Source organism: Ochotona princeps, chromosome 7, assembly GCF_030435755.1.
Source record: "Ochotona princeps isolate mOchPri1 chromosome 7, mOchPri1.hap1, whole genome shotgun sequence".
Lineage (NCBI taxonomy): Eukaryota > Metazoa > Chordata > Mammalia > Lagomorpha > Ochotonidae > Ochotona > Ochotona princeps.
The window spans coordinates 14,517,088-14,538,880 of NC_080838.1; the positions used below are offsets into that span (position 1 = coordinate 14,517,088).

At 41.3% G+C, this 21,793-nt stretch overlaps 1 pseudogene; it reads right to left on the minus strand.

The window, feature by feature from the left end:
• Positions 1-11,595: 11,595 nt before the first annotated feature.
• LOC101536097 (cytochrome c oxidase subunit 7B, mitochondrial-like) lies at positions 11,596-20,017 on the minus strand (annotated as a pseudogene).
• Between the last annotated feature and the right edge of the window lie 1,776 nt (positions 20,018-21,793).

The following is a 21,793-nucleotide window of genomic DNA, read 5'->3' on the forward strand; positions in this document are numbered from 1 at the left end:
AGACCTGGAAGAGGTTCCTGGTTAACTTGGGGAGTGAATCATCTTCCTATCTGTCTTTCCTCCTCTCTGTATATCTGACTGTATAATAAAAATAAAGTAAATATTTTTTAAAAAGATTTATTTATTTGAAAGGCCTCTGAGTTGTAGTGAGAACGACACCACACACAGAGAGCGAGACAGAGAAGAATGGGTGGGTAGTTAAGGATGGGTAGTTAAGGATGGGTAGCTAAGTTTGGGTGCGTAGTTAAGGATGTTAAGTCTGTAAGGTTAGTCAAGGCTGGGTAGTTAAGGATAGATGGTAGTAAGGATGGGTAGTTAAGTCTGGGTGGTACTGAGGGATGGATAGTTAAGTGAGAATGGGTAGTTAATGATGTGTAGTTAAGTGTGCATGGGTAGTTAATGGTGGGTAGTTAAGTCGGGATGGGTAAAGGATGGGTAGTTAAGTCAGGATGGGTAAAGGATGGGTAGTTAAGTGTGGGTGGGTAGTTAAGCATGGGTAGTTAAGTGTACACGGGTAGTTAAGGGTGGGTAGTTAAGTGTACATGGGTAGTTAAGGGTGGGTTAAGTGTGTATGTCTGACTTTGTAATGAAAATATAAATTGTTTTTAAAAGATTTATTTGAAAGGCAGTGTTGTAGTGGAAAGACAGCACACACATACAGAGAGAGAGAGAGAGAGAGAGAGAGAGAGAGAGAAAGTAAGTTCATCTTTTCCTTTTCTGCTTCATTGCCTGAATGGCTGCAATGGTCTGAGCTGGTCTACGTGAAGCTTGGAATCCAGTCCTACATCCGGGATCCTACAAGGCTGGCAGAGGCCAAAGCGCTTGAGCCATTCTCGGCTTCATTCCCAGGCACACCAGAGCTGCAATTGATGTGGAGTAGCCAGGAGTTAAATTGACATCCATATAGAATGCTGATGTTTCAGGCAGAGGTCCAATCTGCTTTCCCACTTTCCCACTTTCCTGATAATTAAAGTAATACTTTACATGCCTTACTATATAATAGAGTTTGCTTCTATTTTATTATTTTTCTTAAATCTAGGATTACTCCAAAGATGGCAGCTGAATAAGAGACTCTAGAAGCCACCTTTCTGTAGACATCAACATGAACAGCTATAGTTATGCCAAATCTGCAGCTAAGAAGCCAGGTAAGAGATCACACTACCTCATCCTATTATAACCTTAAGAAAAGTTAGATTGGAGAAACCAAGGATAGATTTGCCTGTTTTACCCCTAACCCAGCTTTGAGGAGAAAGACATGCAGCGACATTTCTTGCTTGGGAGAGAAAGAGGGAACTGAGTTCAGGGTCAGGCTCTTTGTAATGTTGACGTGGACTCAGTGTGCTTGTCTTAGCCATCGGGCTCGTACGTATGTGTGCAGTGGATGTTTGGAGCTTCCTCAGTCAAGCAGTCACTGTCTCCAGTGCTTTAGCCTCTGGCTGAGAGTGATAATCCAGCTCTGTACAGGGGTCAAGAGGGCCGTTAAGCTTGTATGTTGGAGCTCTGAGCCAAGCCTACTGCACGGAGACCTAAAATCCAATAAAGCTGAAATGCACTGGCCCTTTGCTAGCACTCACACACTGAACTTCACACACTGGCTTTGTCTGGTGTGGGGAGATATGCACCCTGGAGGACAGGATGCATTTTGCTGAGTCACTTGCCTGGCTGTAGTAGATGTGCTGGAATCGCTGGGACTTTATAGGGTACTGTGATTGTGTGACCAAGGTGTACCAGTTTTCTGCAGGATATGTGGTCAGAGTGCTGTCTTTATCATTCTCTTGTAGCTTTGGGCAGACAGCAAGGTGCCACAAGGTTGTGGTTTGGGACTCAGCACTAGGCTGTACATTTCAATATTGGGCAGATGTAATGGTTTCCATTCAAAGGCTGGAGCCAAGAATCCCACAATACTAGATAATAGCCATCAGGGAAAAGTACACCAACACCGATCGTTTACCTAGACCAGATGGGATGTGACCCTGGCATGCAGGGATGGTGGAAGAGATGCAAATCAGTAAGTTTGATAATCACAGCAACAAAATGAATGCCTTACATGCATTGGGATCCCATATGGGCATGGGCTCGTGTCCTGGCTGATCCACTTCCCACCCAGCTCCCTGCTTGTGGCCTGGGAATTCAGTAGAGAATGACCTAAAGCCTTGGGACCCTACACCTGCATGAGAGAGCCAAAGGAAGCTGCTGGGTCCTGGCTTTTGGCTTTGGATCAGCTCAGCTCCGGCTGTTGCAATCACTTGGGGAGTAAACCAATGGACAGAAGATCTTTCTGTCTCTTCTTCTCTCTTTATAAAAATAAATAAATGTGCATTTAGAAAGATTTATTAAAAGAAGATTTTTGATTGGAAAGTCATATATACACTAGGCTACCATGTGAGGCCCAAACATCTGCATTCTTGTGTTTGCAATTACAATAGCAATAAATTGAAGCAAAGTAAATGTCCATTTACCAGTGGATAGAGAAAGAAAATGTGTTACATATATGCAGTGGAATATTATTCAGTTATAAAATGAGGCTGTCACATGTCTTGTGACCTATGACAATGTAAATAAAACTGAGAAGTTATTAAGTAAAGTAAGTTGTTAAATAAGGGTCAATGACAAATGTCACATGAATTCTCATGTATATGGAGCTGAAAAGTAAAAGATTCCATAAAAATTGGAAATATGATGGTGGTTGCCAGAGGCTGGGGAGAGAAGGCTGGGGGAAGATTCATTGATGGACACACGAGGTTACAGCTAGATGGAAGGGAGAGGCTCTGCTTGTCTGTCGCATGGCATATGGCTATTAAAAAATGTAATGTTTATTCTCCTAAAAACACTTAGAAGACAGGGGTTCAGATTCTTTAAAGAAATGTTGAATATTTGAAAGGATAAATATATTTACCCTGATAAAATTTTAAGTAATGTATACATGTAAGGAAATAGCACATTTTATTTATGCAGTTTTCAGTTGATGAATGGTTGATTCTGAGTTGATTGCATATCTTAGAAATTGTGAATTGAGTTGCTATAAATGGGGGGCATATGAATCATCCTTTCATATGCTGGTTTCATTGCATTTGGATGAATTCCCAGAAGTGGGATAACTGGGTCATATGGCAGATGAATTTTCAGGTCTCTGAGGATTGTTCATAGTGTCTTCAATAACGTTGTACAGGATTACCTTCCCAGCATTGTTGGATGAGGGTTCTTTGTATCCTCAGCAACATGTTTTTTGTTTGTTTGTTTTTAGTTTTTAGTTTATTATTTCTTTTTATTATTTTATTTTCTTTTTATTTTTTTGATGGTAGCCATACTAACTGGAGAGGGGTGAATTCTCATTGTGGTTTCTATGTGCATTTCATAATGGCTGGTGATCCTGAACATTTCTTCCATGTGTCCACTGGGTATTTGTTTTTCATCCTTTAAAAATTGCCTGTTCAGTCCTTTGTCCACTTCTTAACTTGATTGTTTACTTTGCTGTTGTTGAGCTTCTTGAGCTCTTGATAGATTCTGGATATTATTCCTTAATCAGTTGCATTTTTTAAAAAGATTTTACTATTATTGGAAAACCGGATATATAGAGAGGAGGAGAGACAGAGAGGAAGATCTTCCATCCGATGTTTCACTCCCCAAGTGAGCCGCAATGGCCAGTGCGCGCCGATCCTATGCAGGGAACCAGGAACCTCTTCCGGGTCTCCCACGCGGGTGCAGGGTCCCAAAGCCTTGGGCCATCCTCGACTGCTTTCCCAGGCCACAAGCAGGGAGCTGGATGGGAAGTGGAGCTGCTGGGATTAGAACCGGCGCCCATATGGGATCCCGGGGCGTGCAAGGCGAGGACTTCAGCCGCTAGGCCACGCCGCCGGGCCCCAATCAGTTGCATTTTTTGCAGATATTTTTCTCATCCTTTCAGTTGCTTCTTCATTTTTTTGGCAATTTCCTTTGCAGTTCAGAAGCCTTTTATGTATAGAATTCATTTATCTATTTTTGTCATAAAGACAGAGGATTGCCTGTGCATCTGGGATCCTTTGCAAGATGTCCTTGCCTGTACCAAGGCACTGCAGAGTTTCCTCAATGTTTTTCTCCTGTAATTTAATAGATTTAGATCTTTGATCCATTTTGAATTGATTTTTTGGTGTAAGGTGTAGGCTGGGTGTCTTGTTTCATACTTCTACAAGCGTAGATCCAGGTTTTCACAACCTCATTTATCGAAGAGCTGTCCTTCCTCCAAGTTTTGATTTCGGTTAGCTTTTCTTTCTTTCTTATATATATTTTAAAGACTTGTTTATTTTTATTGGAAAGTCAGATATATAGAGGGGAGGAGAGACAGAGAGGAAGATCTTCCATCTGATGATTCACTCCCAAGTGGCTGCAATGGCTGGAACTGAGCCAATCTGAAGCCAGGAGCCAGGAACTTCTTCCAGGTCTCCCACGCGGGTGCAGAGTCTCAAGGCTTTGAGCTGTCCTCGACTGGTTTCCCAGGCCACAACAGGGAGCTGGATGGGAAGCAGGGCCGCTGGGATTAGAACCAGCGTCCATATGGGATCCCAGGCGTGCAAGGCGAGGACTTTAACCACTACGCTATTGTGCCAGACCCTCGGGTAGCTTTTCAAAGATTATTTGATTGAAGATACATGGATTAATTTCTGAGTTTTCCGTTATATTCTGTTAATTTGTGTGTCTGCTTTTGTGCTGGTGCTAGGTTTTGTTGATAACTGCTCTGCAGTATGTCTTTTAATATTGTGATATCTCCAGCTTTGTTTCTGTTGTTTAACATTGTTTTAACTGTTCTGGGCTAATATGACTATTAATTAACTTTCCCTACGAGAGTGTCATTGGTGTTTTGATTGGAATCAAATTGATTGTGTAAATCACTTTTGTTAATGTGGATATATTAACAATATTAATTTCTCCAATCCATATGCATGGAAGATTTTTGCATTTTTGGTGTCTGATTCCATTTTGTTGTTTAATGTTTTTAAAATTTAATTGTAGAGGTTTTTTATAGCCTTTGCTAAATTTATCCCAAGGTATTTAAATGTTTTTGTAGCTATTGTGAATATGATTTATCTTACAAGTTTTTTCTTAGCCATGACACTGTTTGTATACACAGAGGCTATTAATTTTTACACATTGATTTTATATTCTACATGTTTACCTAACTCTCTTATGAGTTCGAGTAGCTTCTCAATAGAATCTCTTTGTTTTTCTATGTAGAGAATCACATCATCTTCAGGCAGAAATTACTTGACTTCCTGCTTTCCAATTTATATTCCTTTGATTTCTTTTTCTTTTTTTTTTTTTGGCCTAATGACTCTAGGTAAAATTTGCATAGTTACATTTAATGGCAGTAGTGAAATGGCCACCTTTGTTTGATTCTGGACCTTAGTGGAATTGCTTTCAACTTTTCCTTATTCAAGATGATGTTGACTGTGGTTTTGTCATATAGTTTTTGATTTGTTGAAGAATGTTCCCTCTATAACCAGTTTGCTTAGGGTTTTCTTTTTTTTTTTTTTTACTATGAAAAGATATTGTTCTTTATCAAATGCTTTTTCTGTATCTATTGAGATAATTATAATTTTTATTCACAAGTATTGAGATGTTTTCCTACCCTGTTGAAATAAAGGACCTCCTAATACCCCATACTGTCTGGGATGTTGGCTTGTGGCACACTTATTGTGTAAAGAGGACTTGCTGAGGGAATTAGCTGTGTGTAACAATGTAAGAACTTTAAGAACTGTAAGTGTGCTTAAATCCTAACATCCAGAATTCTATTTCTCCTGGATTTTTCTATTTATTGGCATTTAGCTATTTGTAGTAATTCGCAATGATTCTATGTATGTTAGTGAAGTCTGTCATTAAATATTTTTCAACTTTGATTTTATTGATTTATGACTTTTCTAGTTTAGTCGAGCTAATGGTGTATTGATTTTATTTTTTCAAAAAGCAAACCACTTCATTTCACTGATCTTATGTAAGATTTTTTTCAGTTTTGTTTATTTTTCTTTATTTTTAACAATTTTTTTTACTTCTACCAATTTGCAATTTGGTTGTTTTGGTTTTGTAGGTCCTTGAAATACATTGATAGAACATTTATTTGATGCCTTACTGATTTATTGATGGAAGCACCAACCGCTGTGAGCTTTCCTCCTAACACTGCTTTCATTTTATTCCAAAATTTTGGTTTGTTGTGTTGTCATCTTCCTTCTTTTCCAGGGTTATTTTTCCTCTTTTGATTTCTTATATGCCTCATTGCTCTTCAATCGTGTGTTGTTCTGCTTACATACCTTTTCACAGTTTCAGTTGTTGATTTACAGCTCCATTTCATTGTGGTCAGAAAAGATACATGGTATGATTTCAGCTTTTTTTGATTTTCCGAGGTTTGCTTTGTGGCTTAGTACGTGGTCTACCCTAGAGCAAGTTCCATGGACTGATGAAAGGAGTGTGTTTGTTTCTGTGGATTACAATTCCATTTGATGTATAGTATAGATTAGCTCTGTTTTTTCTTTCTAGAGTTTTGTCTAACCATTAATGAAAGTAGAATATTGATGTCCCCCAGTATTACTGCATTATGGTCTGTTTCTCGCTTTAGATCTATTAGCATTTATTTAAATAGTAAGATGCCCTGGTATTTGGGTGCATATGTGTTTAGTTTAGTCTCATTTCCTTGTTGAACTTATTCTGTAAACATTGTGTCATACTCTTTCTGATCTCCTGTTACTGTTTTCGGGTTAAAGTTTATTTTGTTTGATATTAAGGTGTCTATACCTGCTTAGTTTTGCTTTTCCTTAGCATAGACTATCTTTTGCCATCCTTTCACTTTTTTTTTCTTTTTTTCTTTTTTTTTTTAATAATCTATTTTATTGTGTTGTTGTTGACAATCTTTTCATAGTTAATTACAGTTAAAGAAAGAAAAAGAAAAAAAAAGGTGCAGGGGGATAGGGAAGTGGGCAATACTATTATGTCTATATTGTTTCCATCTTGTATCTGAGGTAAAGGAGGATATTGAGGGAGAAGCCCCACCCAGTTTCCCGCCCACCCCGAGTCCCGGATGTGGGGCATGCTCTGAGATATGTGCTCGAGTGGTGTTAATAGTTCTCCAGTTATGAATCGCTGCCAGTTTCGCTCGATGAGGTCGTCCACTGATTGATATGGTCCATCATAAAGTCTCCGTTTGCCCCATTTTTCGCTGCTAACATGTAGCTGAGATGAATGATTGATCTGCTCTGTCTTCTGTCTTTTCTTGATTAGAGTTCTGAGTCCAGCAGTTCGATTGGGGAGATCTCCAAAGAAACTTTGAGGTATTCCCAGACTAGTTTCTTGCATGTTCTAGCAAGCACAGGGCCCGGCACAGTCCATCACCCCGATCAGCTGGTGGTTGCAATTGCTGGGTTGGTTCTGTTTTCAGTCCCGAGTTGCACTGGAACCAATGGGTGTTGCAGTCCAGTCTGGTTCTGCCCAGCATGTACTCGGCCCTCACACTAACCAGTGGGAGCTACAGCCTAGTTGGGGTGACCCACGATAACCCTCACCCGGCCCGCCCCTGGTTTGCCAGTATGTGTAGCAGAAGACCAGTCTGTCCCCCATCCCATTTGGCTCTGGCACTTGTCAATGGGTATTAAAGCTTAGTTCTATCTAACCAACTCAACCATCCAACTCTCAAGGGTGTTGTTGAGTGCCTCTCTATCTAGCCATCCCAGCCCCCGTCCTAGTTTTCATGCCCTCCCACGGGACTAGTGACCCAGGAAGGGGGAACCCACTTTTTCCCTCCCAGGTCTCTCTGTCCTGGTTTATGCACTCTTTAGGTGGTTCTGTGATTTGACTTGACAGAATTAGTCCCCAGTGCCAGCTTCTGCGGCTATGCCCAAACATCCCTCACCCACTCTAATTTATGCTTGCACCAGCAGGAATAATCAGCCCAGCCTGGCTTTTCCCTGATCTATTCCACATGCAGCGCACAGGTGTTGTAGCCTTGCATAGTCTAGTCTGTCTCTATCCCAGCCCACGCTCTCCGGTGGGAGTAGCTGTCCGGCGAGGGAACCAGCCCCTTAATCCCCCCGCCAGTTCTGCCCCTCCCTTCCTTCCTGGATCTCACGTGTGCTGGTTGGGTGCTGCATTCATATCCAGTACAGGCAACCACGCCCTGGCATTCCATAATGTGTACTGGTTTTGTCGCGACCAAACCTGGCTCATCCCACACTCTGATCTGGTGATCGGATTTGCCAGTGGGTGATATGGACTGATTGAGCCTGGTCTGCTCCTGACCCATGCTGAATGTGTGCCAGTGGGAAACTTCCCATGGCCTATTCTGGACTGTTTCCTATCATGCTTCTTGCGCTTACCTGCAGGGACTGTGTCCTGCCAGAGGAGTTGCCCAGGCTCCTCCATCAGAACCCCTCCCAGTGGCAGGTTTTGCGCATGCCAGGGGGTCCTTGAGCCAACCCAACTCAGTTCACGTCCTGTCCTAGCAGGGACAGTGGCTTTTCCTGGCTGGCTTTCACCCCATTCTGGCTCTTGTTGTTGGATGTTTCAGCCCGGCCATGGCTTGTCCATACCCACATACAGCTCACGTATGGCTCAGTAGGGGGTTGAGACCCAGCCTAGTCAGTCCCACATCTACCCCCTGGTTCTCCATGACACCAGATGGTGTTGGGGTCTGAACTGGCCTGGTGCATCCAATCCCAGTCCACACTAGTGCCTCGGGTGACTGCAACTGTTTCCTAGATAGAACGCAACCCCAATTCTAGCACATACGCCCCTTGGTGGGAACCTCAACCTAGTTAGGGTGTCCCGTTACCTCCCCGATTGGGCTTGTTCCTAGCATGCACCTGCCCGTGGTTGCTCTGAGGAACAGTAGGTGCAAGAGCCTAGCTCGGTATGACCTGTGTTCCATGCTGGTTTCTAATTTTGCTTGTAAACAAAGGTTTGCTCAGTCCTGCCCAGTACATTACGTTCCATTACCAATTTACACATTTTGGAGCTACTATGCCCTGCTTGTCCGACCCCCAGATCTGGACGGCGTGTTCACCAGCGAGAGCTATGACTCGCCAGGGGAGCTTCCCAAGTACCTCCACTTGATCCACTCCCAAACCCAGTTTACATACATGCCATTGGTTTTCAGGCCAGTACCCGGTGTACTCTGGCCTCCCATTTGGCCTTGTATGAGCTGGTGAATGTTGCAGCCCGGCCCACCCCACAACCTATTCAGGATGCACATTTGGGTGCTGCTGCCTTGCCCAGTCCAGTCTATGGCGGATCCCTTTACCTGTGGTTGATGGCAGGCTCCTTGGTCACACCTAGCTTAGTCCATAACCACCTAAACTTTAGGTTTACCAGTGGGGCCAAACTTTCTACAGGGTGTGGCCCACACATCCTGCACAGAGTCCACCCCAGGATAAGGTTCTAGAGTGCTAGTTAAAATTATGGACCTGCCTAATGTGACCAATCTCCTGAACCAACATCATGTCAGGCAAAAAAATATCCTGCTGGACAATCTGGGGGTTATCTTCTACATTATAGGTGTTCAAAGCTCAGCATTATTGAGTGATTAGAAGTTCTCCAAAAGAAGAGTTATTGGCGTTGGGAATCTTTAGGATTGACTCAGAACCCAGAAACAGTGGGGTCACCCTAGAGCTATCTAAGCAGCAATTCGGACATCCATTACCCCAGAGCTTCCCGGCCGGGCGGCCAGCAGGCAAAGCATGGCACCACATGGTGCACTGGCCGCCCTGGATGAGGCCGAGGACTCGTTCACTGCCTTGTGGCAGTGTCTTTGGCGTGAGCCCCCAGCATTGGGTCCGACCCGGCAGGGGCACCCCCCACAGCCGCCACACTGTGAGGAGCGGCAGTTGCCCCCGAATCCCAAGGCCCGAACCCCTCCCAAACTCACCTAGCTGCCAGATATTAGCAGCTGGGTGGAGCTAGGAATTTTAAGCCAGTTCCCAAGTTCCCTCATGGTGCACTGACCCGAGGAATGAGCTCTCTTGGGTCCTGGATGAGGCCGAGGACTCGTTCACTACCTTGTGGCAGTGTCTTTGGCGTGAGCCCCCAGCATTGGGTCCGACCCGGCAGGGGCACCCCCCACAGCCGCCACACTGTGAGGAGCGGCAGTTGCCCCCGAATCCCAAGGCCCGAACCCCTCCCAAACTCACCTAGCTGCCAGATATTAGCAGCTGGGTGGAGCTAGGAATTTTAAGCCAGTTCCCAAGTTCCCTCATGGTGCACTGACCCGAGGAATGAGCTCTCTTGGGTCCTGGATGAGGCCGAGGACTCGTTCACTACCTTGTGGCAGTGTCTTTGGCGTGAGCCCCCAGCATTGGGTCCGACCCGGCAGGGGCACCCCCCACAGCCGCCACACTGTGAGGAGCGGCAGTTGCCCCCGAATCCCAAGGCCCGAACCCATCCTTTCAGTTTTAGTCTCTGTGTGTTTGTTGTGGTGATGTGTTTGTTTTTTGTTAAAGCATTTTGATTTTTTTAAAAGATTTATTTATTTTTATTGGAAGGTCAGATTTATGGAGAGAAGGAGAGACAGAGAGGAAAGATCTTTCATCTGCTGATTCACTCCCCAAGACTCCCCACGTGGCTGCCAATGGCCAGAACTAAGTCGATCTGCAGCCCCAATCCAGGAGCTTCTTCCTGGTCTCCAAAGTGGGTGCAGGATGCCAAGGCTTTGTTATTTGTGTTTGATTTCGTTTGTACCTTTACTAGGATATTTTCTGCTTTCACATTATTTTATGATGATGATAATTCTCTGTTTCTGGATGTAGGGGTTCCTTAAGCATCATTTCTTTCTTATTTAAGATTTATTTTATTGGACAGGCAGACTTATAGAGAGAAGGAAAGAGAGAGGAAAGATCTTTCATCTACTGGTTCACTTTCCCAAATGACTGCATTGGCTGGATCTGAGACAATTCAAGTCAGGAGCCAGGAGCTTCTTCTAGGTCTCCCAGATGAGTACTGGGTCCTAAGGCTTTGGACCATCCTCCACTGCTTTCTCAGACCATAAGTAGGAATCTGGATGGGAAATAGAGCAGCTGGGATGTGAACTGCTGCCCATATAAAATGTTCACACTTGAAGGTGGAGGATTAGCCAGTTGAGCCATCACACTGGCACCTTTAAACATCATTTCTAAGGCTAGATGAGTGGTGACAAATTCTTTTCCTTTGGAAATTCTTTATCTGCCCTTCATTTATAAATGACAGCTTTGCTGGATGCAATATTCTGGGTTGGCAGTTCCTGTACTTTAGAACCTGAACTATATATCTCCATTTTCTTCTAGCCTGTAGATTTTCTGATGAGTTCCTAGCTATTAGTTAATAGGCAATCCTCTGAGGGTAATCTGGTATTTCTCTCATGCGTATTTTAGAATTTTTGTTTTATTGTTAAAAATTTGACAGTTTGGGCCCAACGCGATAGCATAGTTATTAAGGTCCTCACCTTGCAAACTCTGGGATCCCATATGGTCACCGGTTCTAATTTTTTTTGAAGATTTCAAATGTATTTTATTTCTTCAAGAATGCAGTATTTTAACTGTTTCAATGCTTTATCTTGGCATCATTTATGAGTTGGTTTGAATCAATTCAGTGTTACACCAGCTGGGATGATTACTGATCTCTTCACTCCTTTGGAATGACTCTGCCAACAGTGGACAGGTTCCATTCTATTCCAATCTGTGTTGCTGTATATGTCCATACAGCACTACAGAACATGGCTCCACCAAGCAATACAAGGTTACCATATTTGTCATGAAGCAGGTGTACGTTTCTGGTGGCTCTGCCTTGCCACTGCTCACTGAATGCTTCAAACTTGCAGATGACTTAGCGCATTTCTGGCCAAAGAAAATGTTGTGAAACAACTGCAGCAAACGCAGTTACTGTTTCGTTGCAAGCTCTCTCCCAGTTCCCATCCTGCTGTCTGCTTGTGGCCTGGAGAAGCAGTCGAGCGCAGTCCAAAGCATGGGAGACCTGGGGGAGGCTTCTGGTTCCTGGCTTTGGATTGGCTCAGCTCCAGCCATTGCAGCCACTTTGGGAGTGAATTATGGGACGGAAGATCTTTTCTCTGTCTCTCCTGCTCTCTGTATATCTGCCTTTCCAATAAAAATAAATAAACCTTTTAAAAAATTGCCAGTAATGTTTCATGGTTGAAGATCTTTTCTGATCACATTTATTAGTGACTACTAATACTATGTGTTTCTTGTCGAGATTTTCCACTGTATTTTTTGTTTGACAATTTAAATTTATTTTGGTGTCAATCTCCTCTGTTGTCAGCCAGGGGTTAGGGTATTTCATATATGCTAGAGTAATCACAGCCTCATCTTTCTTTCAGGGTGATCAAGGGCTGGAGTTAGCTTACTATGGCTTAAACACCCCCTGACAGCAGTCGATGAACCTCACAAAGGATCTGTAGAGTCCTTTTTGTGAGGACAGAACATTGCTGTATTCCTCCCTGGGCAATCAGATATCCTTGAGATATACCAGACACTCAGAGACCCAGCGATATACCACAACCTATTGTACAATCACAGAATTTCTGAACTCATGGTGTGCAAAGCTCCCACAGTCATAGAGAAAGGGTTCCCATGCCACCTTGTGAGCTTGCCTCTTGTGTAGACAGAGCAGCAGTATTCCCAGAGCCAGCTGCCTATGGGTGCTCCACCTTGGCAGTTTGTACACAGGAGACTGTAGGAAGACTGTCTGTAGTGACTGGAATATATGATTACCTTGCTTATCATGTGAGAAACCCTGACATTTCCATGTACCATTGTCTATGTTCTTTGTCTCATAACACCCTGTCTTTAGGGGAATTACTTTATATTTTTAATTGTTAGATTCCATTTAATTTTTTAAAGATTTATTTATTTTTATTGCAAAGTCAGATATACAAAGAGGAGGAGAGTCAGAGAGGAAAATCTTTCGTCCGATGATTCACTCCCCAAGTGAGTGCAACGGCCACTGCTACGCCGATCCACAGCCAGGAGCCAGGAACTTCTTCAGGTCTCCCACACAGGTGCAGGTCCCAAGGATTTGGGCTGTCCTGGATTGTTTTCCCAGGCCACAAGCTGTGGAGCTGCCGGGATTAAAACTGGCCCCCATATGGATTCCTGACACGTTCAAGGCAAGGACTTTAGGCGCTAGGCCATGCTGCCTGGCCCTAGACTCTGTTTAATGTGTAAGAAACTATATCTATCTATAATGTGTTATTGTGATTTTAACTTTTTAAAATAAAATTATCTGTTGTCTTCTTTGTAAAGGAAATGAGGATTTTCTCTTTATGACTTCCTGCTCCTCAATATCAGTTTTAGACTGAAGGACCTTTTCAATATTTCTATTATTGAGAATGGGCTCATGCATGAATTCAGGTATTTTTTTTCACTGCTGAGCTTAAGCATTGTAATTTTTATAGTTTCTGGCAGACCTTTACTGTTTGGAGTTAATAATTGCCATGTTTTTTCAAGGTACTCATCTTTTTTTTATCAAAAGTGCATATTTTCTATGCCATCTAACTGTTTTGTAAAATATCTCTGCATATAATTTTCTAACTAATGAAACTTTCAAAATTTTCTTCCAGTAATCAACCTGCCTCATTTTATTTATTTATTTTTAATAATGATGCAATTTGTGAAAACTCCACCTTTTGATTCCACAGCAGTTTTCAGTTTAGGCTTTCTGCATGCACTGACCTTGGAATGTCCTTTGATAAATTCATATGAATTTGACTCTCTACTTTTCTGTATTGCTTCCTTGTTTCCTGAATTTAATGAGTTTTTTTCTTTCTTCTTGCTTAATTTTTTATTTTTATGAGATGTATTTTTCAATGGCTTCCTAGAATATTTGCCTGGTCAGTTAAATTTTTTCTTCCAAATTGTGAAGATATTTAAACAATTTTGCTGTCATTTCATGTATTGTTGTTACATTCAGTGCTGTTCATTTTTCTGGATTTGCAAAAATCTGCAATGAAAGATATTCTGGTAACTATTATATATGTGCTTATTGATAAGAGTGTCGATTGGGTAGTTCCTGGTAGTGTTGTAAATAAAGAAATGATATTTTAGTTCCTAGATTCCTTTTTATTCTATATTTTCTGTTGTCTTAGCAGTCTCCATACTGACTTCCATTGTGGCTGAATTAGTCTACATTTCCACCAAGGGAGAAGTGTACCATTTTCCCCACATCCTTGCCAATAGTTCATGTTTGTTGATTTCCTTATGTAGGCTATTCTAACTGGAGTATGTAGAATCTCAATGTGGTTAGGGAACCTGAGCACTTTTTTTCATGTCTATTAGCCATTTGAAGTGCTTTAGCCAGTAGTATTTTTCATAGGCCAATGGTATGTAAATATGCTATATCTACATTCATGTTTTTAATCAAAGTATCCTGGAATATAACAATTATACTGAAATTACCAAATGAGGTATCATCTAATGATTCAGTTAACTGCTTGTGTCTTGAGCTTAGAGTATTTTTCAAGTAGAAGACACATACTAACAGTGATTTCCAAGAAATATAAAGAATATATAAAGTGATATAAAGGAGAAAGAAATTTAGTTGAGGCAACAATTTCAGAAAACTTACTACATCCAGGGAAGCAAATGGATAGCCAAATCTAGGAACCAGATGATTTCAACAAAGAAGATCCCAAAGAAGTCAGCTTAAGAACATTATATTTTCAAACTGTCAAAATCAAAGGAGAATCTTACCATAGCAAGAGCAAAGTAACTCATCATGTTCAGAGGAACATGCTAACTGAACTAGTAGATTTATCAGCAAAGAAATAGGTGATAAAATTGAAGTACTGAGAGAAAAAAATGCCAACCAAGAATATTATGCCCAACAAAATTCTTCTTCAAATATGAAAGAAATATGAAGACACTTCCAAATAGTAATTATGCTAATTTGCCAGTATTTCAATCCTTCCAGATGAACCGAAAATATAACAAGCAGTAACATGAAAATATAAACACATTAATAAATGCAAGTATATAAACAAAAGTAGTCCTGTAATAGTGTACTAATAGTACACTTTAATTCTGTTTTTGTTTTTGTTGTTGTTGTTGGAAAGTCAGATATGGAGATAGGAGGAGAGACAGAGGAAGATCTTCCATCCAGTGATTCTCCCGGTGACTCTCCTGGTGAATGCAACAGCCAGAGCTGCACCAATCGGAAGCCAGGAACCAGGAACTTCTTCCAGGTCCCCCACATGGGTGCAGCTGTCCTCTACTGCTTTCCCAGGCTACAGGCTGGGAGCTGGATGGGAAGCAGGGCTGCTAGGATTAGAACCAGCGTCCATATGGGATCCCAGTGCATTCAAGGCAAGAACTTTCGCTGCTAGGCCACCACACCAGGCCTGAAAATAAATAAATCTTTAAAAATAACCAAACAGGATTGAAATCATGTCATATATCTTTCCTAAGCACAATATAAATTAATTCACACATCAAAGAAAAAACTGGAAAAATGTTAAAAATGTGTGGAGAGTATCATATTATTCAATGGCTGCCAGGTTAAAAAAAAAGAAATCAAAATGGAACTTAGAAAATATCTTTAGGCAAAGAAAAATGGAATCATAAAACTTACGAGAGGTTTAAGCGTGGGCAATGGATGCAGCAATTAAGATGGCCAAACCTCGTGTTTAAATACTTAACATCTTGTTGATGTATCACCAGCAGATGATGTCTGAAGTAGTTGAGTCTCTTCCTCTCATATGAAAGGCCAAGGTCAGTTTCAAAGCTGCTAACTTCAGCTTGGCCCAGCCTAGCTGTTGAGGACATTTGAGGAGTACACTGGTGGATGGGAGTGCTGTATCTCTCCCTTCCTGTCTCTGCGTCTACCTTCAAATTATTATCACTGTTATTACTATTATTATTACTAGGGGGAAGACAAAACCAGTTGGAAATTGAGTAAGACAACTTGATAGTCATCTCTCTATAGTGACAACAATTTGAACACCTTTAATGTGCCAAGTTACCTTCCAAGAGCATGCAAGATAGGTGAGATATCATAGCGCCTGATTTTCACATAAAAAATTGTTAGAGAAAACAGGAAAGAAAAAGTTGTCCACGTCACTCTTTCTTAACCTCCAAAAACACAGTGTGGAGACTGATGTTTTGCCTCTCATGTGGAAAGGGGGAAAAAAATTAAATCCAGACCTTAGATCTGAAACTCCGTATTAGGCCAGTCAGGAGGAAAAAAAAATGTTGAACAGAACTTCAAGACCCCTTTGTATGGGCCAGAAGTGCCAGCTGAATGGTTGGGCCTTCCCCAACCAGGCCACTGAGAAAATACCATCACTACTTCTTTTCTTACTTGTGGCACAACTGAGGATTAGCCACTGTGAAGTAGGGTAGGAAAACAGCTTTATGCTTTTGACTTGGAACCTTAAGGCCTAGCACCTGCTCAAGTTAAAAAACCTCTTCTCCTAGTCCAGTTCTTAACAACAAAGTCTCTAGATTTGTCCAAGAAGTACATGAAGACCCATTCCCTCAAAGAAATTTCAAATAGACTTATTTATTTAAAAGGAATAACAACAGTAAAAAAAGGAAGAGGCATGGATTCTCACCTGCTGGTTTATTTTGCAAAGGGACACACCCAGGTTGAAGAGGCAGTAAGAACTCTATTATGGTTTCCTTCATGGCACAGGTGCCCAAGCACTTGGGCCATCTTACTCAGCCTTGCCAGATGCATTACTGGGAAGCTGACTGAGAAGTGAAGTATCCAGGACTTAACTGACACTCTGATATCAGATGCTGGTGTTAAAAGTAGCAGTTTAGCCTGCCGCACTACAATACGAGTGGTATTCTGTGGTAGATAGACCCATTTTTATGTTTTACTGTTGCCCATCTTGCCTGGGTCTCAAGAGACTGGATAAGACTGCTGTGAGACATAGGTGTGACTCAGTTTGGTACCAGCCTGGTTGGCTGCCTTTATCATTCCTTTCTCAAACTTGAGTAGACTAAGAATCAATGTGATTGTTTCTTTGGACTTGGAGCTGGCAAGAAACAGTTAACAAATACTTAACTACCCATCCTTAACTACCCATTTGCACTTAACTATCCATCCTTAACTACCCACCTACACTAAACTACCTATTCTTAGCTACCCATGTACACTTAACTACCCATCCTTAACTACCCACCTACACTAAACTACCCATCCTTAGCTACCCATGCACACTAAACTACCCATCATTAACTACCCATCCAGAGTTAACTACGCATGCTTAACTACCCATCCACACTGAACTACCCATCCTTAACTACCCATGTGCACTTAACTACCCATCCTTAACTACCCATGTGCACTTAACCACCCATCCTTAACTACCCACCTACACTTAACCACCAACCCAAGCAGATTCTTTTTATTAATGTTAAAAATGTTGTAATAAAAATTCAAGTGGATTCTTATTCAATATGCCAAACACCTCTTTGATGTTTTTTTATTTGTATGTGGAAATTCTTATTTTCATGTATTTTTCTTTTGTACTCATTGAAGTTATCTTGAACTCTCTTATCAAGTAAATCATGTATCTATTTAGTTAGGGTTGACTCCCAGAGATTAATCTTGGCCATTTCTTTTGGTCATTTATCCTGGCTTCTTCATTTTCTCTGACTTTGTATGTTGCTGTTTACACCTTAGAAAAATAGTCACCTCTACCAGCCTTCACAGACTGATGTAACAGGGGAGCAGATTCCTTCAGTCACCTTAGCTGGAGACACTAGGGACCTTTCAAACCATCTATATATACATCTTCTCTGGACAAGTGTTTAGAAAGATTTGCTGCTGTCTTTGTTTAGGAGTTTATGATCTATTGCTCTATGTGCTGTTTGGTGGGTCTTCCAGGAAGCCTGCCTTGTGTCTTTTCATGTTCATGATAATCCCAGGCACTATATGCATTCTGAGATAGGTGAGAAAGCAGCCAGTCTCAGAAAAGCTGGCATGAGGAAAGCACGTCTTAATTCTTCCCCTCTCAAAAGACAAGCTAGAACTCACTTGCTCTGCACTGAACCAGAGGTACAGCCTATGGGAGATGCACACCTGCAAGCCCCATTTGGTGCTTTTGTTTTCAGTGATGTCTGACCTTTCCTGGCAGCATTGAGATTTAGCCACAGAGAAACAAGTCCTTGTGAAATCCTTAGAAAAATCATAGCTTTGGATCTGATTCAGTCCTCTGCTGATCTTCCACAGGAAAGCCTAGGAGTTCGGGATTTGCTGATAATGTGGAACCGACTGAGAGGGGAGGAGTGGTTATGATGACAAGGAAGCTTGGATTTTGTTGCTAGTTTTTGAGGTGGTTGGTTTTGCTCTTGGTTGGGGTATAGAAACCTATCATTTGGCTTCTGTGATTTCTTATGAGGGGAACTGGCTCATGTGTTGCTGAATCTATGTACTATGGGAGAAAGAATGTAAATTGCTTCATATTCTGCCATCCATCTTGTATCTTTGATTTTGCTGAAAAAAGCATTCATTTATTTGTTACTACATCATGTTGTCTGTACTAAACCTGAAATTCTGTACTTAAAAGCGTCTGTGTTTTATTTTTTTAATTATACATGTCTCTATTTATTGGCTTCCAAAAATAACTATTTGCTTTTTCTATCTTTTCCTTACTTTATTTCTTTTCTATATGTAAAAATTTATCCACATATTTGAGAGCCAGAGACACAAAGAGAAACAGAGGTAGATTAATTCAGAGAAATGAGAGTGCTGTTATCCACTGATTGAATCCCCCACCACAGAGGTAAGCAGCGAGGGCTGTGTTAAGACTGAAGCCTAGATCAGGCATGTGGATTGAAATCCAGTTACTTTAGCCAGCACTGTGCTTCCCAGTACTGCACTAGAAAGCAGTTGTAGCGACAAAGAACTGTTGAGACCCAACCCAACCCAACCCAGTAACTCTGGATTAGAATTAGGATATCTTCATTGGCATCGGGAATCCTACTGTAAATATCTGCTCTCCTTTTTATTGTTTTTCTTTGTTATACTTGAAACCATTGTACAAGATCTGTTTATGAACATTCTTTTTTGTTTCCACCATGATCTCACTGGTTATTTCTTGCCTTTCTCAATATCCTGAGTGGTGACAATTGCTTCCTTTTCATTTTATTTTCTTCAGGCACTGTAACGTTAATATATTAGATATTTTGATTGTTATAGTTCTAGTGTGTATTTCTCTTGACTGTTGATGCCCAATTTATTCCATTTTGAGCAGCTGTGCCCCTTTTAGTAGTCTTTGAAATACTTTTGACACAATCATGACTTTTCTTTAATAAATTATTTTTTATAGGCAACAATATTACAAATTCTTTTTCTGCATTTACTCCTCAATCAGGGACTAAACACTTCTTCAAAAATATATGTTCTTTGTAGTGGCCAATGCTATTTGAAAACTGCTAGCTAGTAATTATTCCCAGAGACTTTAATCCTTTGATTCAGCATTCTTATTTTTTCTCATTTTTCATAAGTATGTTGGTTCTTGGTAAATATTGTGAAATAAATTGCCCTAAAACTTGTTTTAAATAACAATTTCTTGTTTCAAACTCATGTGAGAAAACAAGAAATTATTATATAAAATCACTTTTACTCATGTAATTGGCACTCAAATGAGGAAGCTGGAGAAGCTAAGGGATGAGTCTGTCATGTTTGCCTTTTTTTATAAGACCACTACACATTGCCAACTTGAGCTTATTCATAATGTGGTGATCTCAGAACTGTCAGGGATTTTACTAGTGGAGGCTGCCTTTTATCAGAATGAAATTTTTAAAAATTTAAAAGACAAAGGCTGAGATGGTAAAGATTTCTTCTAACTTTGCTAAGGATTCAGAATTGTTTCTACCACAGTCTGTTGCAGGAACCAGATTATATACAAAATAGAGAGACACTGGACTGGCATTCAATGGATTCGTGCAATTCACTGTAGGGTTATATTCAGACATTATCCATTGTGTCTTCTGAATGTTAATTTAATACACATAGACATCATCAGCACATAATGGAATTACCATTTTACTTACCTCTCTGTTTCTATCATGTCATGTACAAGGTACTGTTGTAGAAACTGGAGATACAGTTGTTTAGAAACTTATACATGGGCTTGGCGGTGTGGCCTAGTGGCTAAGGTCCTCGCCTTGATCCCATATGGCCGCTGGTTCTAATCCTGGCAGCTCCACTTCCTCTCTGTCTCTCCTCTGTCAGTATATCTGACTTTGTAATAAAAATAAAATAAATCTTTAAAAAAAAAAGAAACTTATACATACACTTATCCTATTCCTGAACATATATTCTCAAAGGAAATGATATCAATCTATGAATGAGGATTCTGCATTATTTGCCACAGTTATGAAAGAATAACATACTAAGTGTCCCTAAATTTATAAGTGGATAAGAAAAATCTGGTACATACACACATGATACTATTCAGCAGTGAAAAGGATGAAATGCTGCCATTTGAGGCAGTCATTATGTTAAGCGAAATAAAACAGAAACCAAAGGACAAACACTCTATGTTGTTGCTCATGTATATTAACTGAAAAAGTTGATCTCATAGAAGTTGAGAGAGAGAGAGAAACTTGCATTGACTGGTTTGCTCCGTAAACACTTGCAACAAATGGGGTTAAATCAGATTGAATTAAGAGATCAGAAGTCCATCTGCTTCTCCAGCAAGAGCAATAGGGACTCGTGTAGTTGGAATCATCATCTGTTGTCTCCATGGGTATGCATTAGCAGGAAGCTGGATCTGAAGCAGAGTAGCGGGGAGTCAGAGCAGCTTTTTGAAATGGGATGCAGGTGTCCCAAGTGGCATCTTAACCCACTGTGCTGTGCTGCCCAACCTTATCTGACTTGATCATTAATATACATATATATATATGTATATACATTAGAGAAATTCATTCAGACTTGGAGTCATGGTCCACTATGGGTCTATTTATGCATCCAGGCTCCCATAGTTAGAAACCCTATCAATGACATTAATAAGAAATACATGAAGGCCCGGCGGCATGGCCTAGCAGCTAAAATCCTCGCCTTGAATGCCCCGGGATCCCATATGGGCGCCGGTTCTAATCCCGGTGGCCCCACTTCCCATCCAGCTCCCTGCTTGTGGCCTGGGAAAGCAGTCGAGGACGGCCCAAAGCCTTGGGACCCTGCACCCGCGTGGGAGACCTGGAAGAGGTTCCTGGTTCCCGGCTTTGGATCAGCATAACACCGGCTGTTGTGCTCACTTGGGGAGTGAATCATCGGACAGAAGATCTTCCTCTCTGTCTCTCCTCCCCTCTGTATATCTGACTTTGTAATAAAAATAAATAAATCTTTAAAAAAATAAGAAATACATGGTATGTAATATTGATGTCCAAACTTGTTGTATGTTAATTTAAAACTATTTCTCCTCTGACTGACCACTCCCCACAACACAGTGCCCAACAGGTCTGCTGGTCGGGACAAGCAATGAGAATCAAGACAGAGTTTTTTCCAATGTTTTTCCTTTCTTGTTTCCTCCCCAACCCCCACTTCTCAATCTCTCTCACTGCTGCTCTTGGCTCCAATAGGGCTTGAATAGGATGCAGGGAGACTCCAGGAGGAGAGCAAAAGTCTCACAACTTGACTACTGTTGATATGCTATATTTATGGACACCAGACTGCAGGTGCTTATTCTTTAAAGTGTGCAGGAGCTTCCTTGCATGCTAGGAGTATTCCTGGAGAATTATCCTCAGACTTTCCTGTAGAAGGACGTCTTTATGACCACAGTACCTAAGGGTCAAAGTGAAGGGACTTCGGTATGATTCTTTCCCTTCTGCTCTTACCAACACAC